The following is a 5,490-nucleotide window of genomic DNA, read 5'->3' as shown; positions in this document are numbered from 1 at the left end:
GCTAATCATGCAAAATAGACTCATAGCTAGCTTTAGCAGGTGGCTGAAGATTTCCCAGAATAAGCTTCACCCTGGAAGTGATGGAAATTCAGAGCTGAAGCCTGCCTCCCACCTTGTAACACATACGGGAGAACAGCGATGAGGACAAGGTGTATTGAGAGTCCTACAGCTTTTGCAATTCACCTTTGGCTGCAGCAGCAACAGCCCCTGCTACTCAACAGTCAAATAACCATCCATGATGTTACTTCACTTCTTTTTCTGTCTGAGGGCTTCTGATCTCATGTCTCAAGGGAGAAATTGTTAAATATGAACTTAGAGCTACTCTGGAAGTAGGTCTCTCCCAGTCTGTATTGGTACCCTGTTTCTCTTTGCCAAAGGCATCCCTGAGCTCAGTCTGGGAAAAAGAGCATTCATCAGAACCACAGTTAAGAGCCCCATGATGGGAAACAACACCTTCCTTTGTCAGTATTTACTGAGGACAGTAACAGGACACACTGAGAGGGCATCACCTTATAATACATTATTAGTATGCACTTTGTGTTTAAGGATTTTTGTCTCTTTACAGTTCACTTTCTTCCAAAGGGTTATTTTTTGTCAGCAAAGCATTGAACTCCAACACCTTCGCACATGGTTTGAATATCTGAATTCACTGCCCTCACTCTTCAACCTGGCAGAAGGATTCAGCGGAGAAAGCCTGAAGTTCTCCATTTGAGGCAGGGCTGAGGATGCTGCTGCACCGAGCGGACAGGGCTCTGCTTTCGGTGCTCTTCTGCTGCCATCTGCAGGCTCGGCTGCAGCTCTGATCCTGCTCGTTCTCCCTGGCACTCAGCAGAGCCAGCCCAGGGGACAGACTAGCCTGTCTTGAGGCATTTGCCAAATATTCTGACAGTCACACCATGTGTTTCTGATCTGCCACGATAAAAGGGATGCTTCGGACCAGACACACAAGGGATTCTGTTTTTAAAGGCCAGCATACAACAACAACAACAAAACATTCTTTGAAAGCATTCAGTTTTATGTGCACTGGGTCAGAACATGAAGACCTTCTGTGGGTCCCTTATCCCACAGCTACTGTGAAAGGAAGTTGTGGGGCAAAAAACAATTGCATGCTTGGATGTACAGAACCAATCTGCAGGACCCTCTTTCTCTGAAAATTAAAGAGTACTATGTTACCTAGGAAAGGCTGAATCATTTTATTTACATTAATAATGCTTTCAGCTCCACAGCGTACAATAAAGTTTGGAATAAGATGATAACCAAATTTCATGCTTCACTGCATAGGCAGATCACCCTTGCAGACAAGGAAGCATTTCTTACACATAGCTCTCCACACTTTATACACTTGTACTACATTTTAAGGTGATCATTTTATTTCTTTCCCTTTCCCTGAAGCATCCACTCATATAGAAATTAGAATACCAGATGAGAACAACCAAGGTCTGAACTAGCAGAGAAAAGGCAAATGTAACAAAACTTTCTTCAGTTAAAGGACTTCAAAGGTACTATAGCTTCTTGCTATAAAATAAGTTGTATATTAAGTTTATGCCTGTGAGGAACAGATAGGCTAGAAAACACTGCTCAAACAAAGATCTCTTTCCTGTCTTGTATCCAATTTCCCTATCCTTTCCCTTGCACAGATCTTTCTCCCAGCCCCAGACTGAGCAGTGTTATCCTGCACATGCAGGACAAAGCTGACTCCACCCTGCCTGTCCTGAGCGTGCATTTCCTCACAGAAGGTGGTGAGAGCAGAGCCTATTCACCAGGAAAAGCAGCTCCATCAGGAAGGCTAGACAGGGAGGCAGTTCTTCCTGTTTGCCAGTTACTGACACTTTTTAGTCAGCCATATGAATACTTTTTTATTCCAAATGCTGTTTACACATATAAAGAAAACATGATTCTTCACGGTCAAGCTCCTAAGCTCTGTAAGAATCAGTTAGGGAAGATTTTTGTGGCTAAAATATAGTTTAGCAATTTCACCCAAGCCAGCTTTTGCCAGCCGTATCTTTTCAGGGTTATCTGAGACATCACCATTTCCCAGTCTCATTACAAAGAAAAATAACAGTCTGCAGATGCTAACATTAAGATGGTTTCCCTGTATTTTTCAGGCAAACCCCAAAAAGTTCTTTTTCTTGGCACAGCTTTAAAAAGGAGAGATGAGGCAGATTCTAAGAGAAATCTGAGGCAGATTTAAAGAGAAAGCAGCTGTTGAAGTCTTTACTGTGTCCTCAAACAGGAAGAAGAAACAAAAAAGGCAAAAGGTGATGTGAGGATGCTCTGAAAAATTATATATTTCTCCAAGGGTGCCTAACCTCACTAGTGAGAACATCCACGTCCCTGTTAGACAAGTAAGAAAAAATGATTTTAAAAAATCAAACCTTTTTTATATGAAGAAAAAAGTCAATGGACACCATTAGAAAGCCTTGATAGACAGATACTGGAGCCAGTTTTTAGAAACACTGTTATGGGTTTTCTGTTACACGCTTCTGAAAACTCAAACGTACCCTCGTGATGCTTCCATGCTCTAGCAGGCATGTGCTGCTCAGCATAAATCACAGGACAGAGACCACTGCAAGCAGGTCAAGTTGCCGGAGATAGAAGGGGAATTAAGCTCTTTTTTGTTTCCCAGGTTTCTGTCTCTTGCAGGGTGAGGAAGGCTCTCCCTAGCTGCTGGGGAACTGAAATGACACAGGGCTGTGGTTGGAGAAAGGAGGAGCATGAGTTGCAGCATGCCTGATTCCCAATTACCTCAGACTTTTCTGGGCCAGCTGCAGGCATGACTCAGCTTCTCACAAGTAGCTGCCTAGCTGCAGCGTATTCATATATAATCAGTGCCAGTTTCAGCTTTCCTCAGTAGGCCAGGCTGTTATTTGTGCTGTTCAGTGCCACAAACAGTTGAGTCACAGCTGAAGCAGGGCCAGATACCTCAGAGGGGAATAACATCCGAGTCAGGGGCATGATGGATGTCCAGGGAAGGCTCACTTTTCACCAGCGCAGTTTGCTCATGTTTGTGAGTCAGATCAGAAGTACAGACTTGTGAAAGTTTCTTACTGCAAAGAATGTTTTGTATTTAACAAGCACTAGGAATAACTTTCTTCAATGTCAAGACATCAAAGTTGCAGGCAAGCACAAGTGTGAACACATCTGTTGCAGGACGCTATGAAAGATGGGAAACATATTCCCTAAGCACAAAGCCCCCAGAAACTAAAAGCAAAACAGAAATGCCACTTGATTTGCCTTATCTGCTAGATGCTTATACTGCTTGGGATTAAAATGAAAGATAGCAGATAAACAAATAAGCTGATTGGTAACATGGTTATTGCTTATCATTTAAATCTGTCCTTCAGGGAATGAATCCTGTTGGGCTAGGGCTTCCTTTCATTCCTAATACTCAGAATGAGCAGTTTTTCTTCTGCAGTTCTCTTGCAGAGGACAGTAAAATGTGCAATAGACCAAGTGAGATGGGCTGGAGATTTTGAAACTACATCCTCTGACACCCAAACCAGATGTCTGCTGCTAAGAAACTTCAGAGGGCCTACAATAGAGCTTGGCAACTTAGAGAAGTAAACATTAATAAATTATGACTACTGTGGTCTAATATTTACTTTGTCCTTGTCTAAACGTTCTCATCTGTTACAGCTTTTGGGTTACTGAAAGCTTCTACTGTATATTGAAAAGTACCAAAGCTCTGGCAGTGAGATCCAGTTGCGGCACCAGTTTAAGAAGTTGGCACATCTCATAGTGGAAGCTCTCTTAGTGCAGAATTGATGCCCTCACTGCTGCTTGACCTCACCTGAGCAGGTGCATGATAGCAAACAACCTCTTTATCCCAGCTGTCTGGTGGTCATTTTCTTTCACAGATTTGCAGAGCCTAATTAGCACAAAGCACACAGAAAGCAGCAGGTCACCAGCCCAGAAAGCTCTGACTCTCAGTATCTGATATTAGCAGACCACTAGAGGCCACACTCGGCTCACTTGGTACCTTTGTACCAACAAAGACAGGACCCTTCCCATTAAAAGCAGGGCTTAATGACTGGTAGAAGATACAAAGCAGAGGCAGCTCTGGATATTGCAAGATAAAACACCTGGGTCAGGTGGCTGAGATCTGAGCAAGAGGAAAACCTTTGCTTGCCCTCACTGTTATCATCCCACCCAGGTGCTGACCTACCCTGTGTCCTGAGGGCACCTCCCTTCCCCTAGCCCAGCAAACCCCACAGGTATCCTGTCATCCCCCACAGCAGCCCATGGCCCATAGCAGGGATTCTGGGACAGCCCTGAATTCTGTAGGTGATTGTAGGTAAGACACTTTCTTTTAGAGAAAATAGAATAAAGCAGCAGGGAAGTGGTCCTAAACATTTGCCTCAGATATCAAATGGTCCTTGAATAGGAGCAAGATTACTGTTCACCATCCTCCCTTGCTTTTTTTGGGGTGCATCACAGAACAGTTTGAGTTGAAAAGGACCTTTAAAGACTATCTAATCCAATCCACCTGAAGCAGGGACTCTTTCGACTAGATCAGGGTGCTCAGAGCCCTGTCCAACCTTGTTTCCAGGAACAGCATTTACCACCTCTCTGAGCAACCATTCCAGTGGTTTATCACCCTCATTTTAAAAACTTCTTCCTTATATCTATTCCAAGTCAACCCTCCTTTGCTTAAAACTGTTACCCCTTGTCCTATGCTGAAGCCCAGCACGTGCTCTGAGGTGACTTTATTGTAGTACCTGAGGGGACCCACAAGACACCTGGAGAGGAGCTGCTTACAAGGGCATGCAGTGACAGGACAGTGGCTTTAAACTGAAACACGGTGGGTTTGGATTCAAGTTGAGGAAGAAATTCTTTACAATGATAGTGGTGAGGCACTGGAACAGGTTACTCAGAGAATTGTAGACCCCCCATCCCTACAAGTGTTCAATGGCAGGTTGGATGGGGGTTTGAAAACCTGGGCCAGTGGAAGGTGTCCCTGCCCATGGCAGGGGGTTTGGAATGAGATAAACTTTAAGGTCCCTTCTAACCCAGGCCATGCTATATTACTTTGAAAACAAGAAGGGTGCCAGCCCTGTACTACAATCCATCTCACACAACTTGCTATAAAGTTAAAAAAGAGGGAAGACCCTTTTGTCAGGTGTAGAGAAACTACTTCTATTTGACTTAGCCTGTGGCCCCACCACACTAGACATAGCCAGGGACTTCATCCAGTGCTAAAGTGGGGAGGACAAAACCATCAATGTCAGGGCAGAGCTGGGCCTCTGCAGGGTTGGAGCTGCTGTGATGGTAGAAGGGGAGTGCACATCTGCTAACCCAAGTGGGCACAGGTGCAAAAGCCCTGAAGGCCCAAGCACTGACCAGTTATGGAAGTAGCTTTCAGCAGCATGGAGATCTTCGTTCACAGCTTGAACAAAGTCATGGCAACGTGATTCAGACAGAACATAACAGGAATGCATCATCACAGGTTTTTCCTGTCCTTGTATTCCTCTCCAGTCATCCACTATCCAT

The sequence above is a fragment of the Geospiza fortis genome, unplaced genomic scaffold, assembly GCF_000277835.1.
Source record: "Geospiza fortis unplaced genomic scaffold, GeoFor_1.0 scaffold131, whole genome shotgun sequence".
In the NCBI taxonomy this organism is placed as follows: Eukaryota; Metazoa; Chordata; class Aves; order Passeriformes; family Thraupidae; genus Geospiza; species Geospiza fortis.
The sequence above is the reverse complement of the archived record's forward strand: the minus strand, read 5'-3'. Positions refer to the sequence as shown.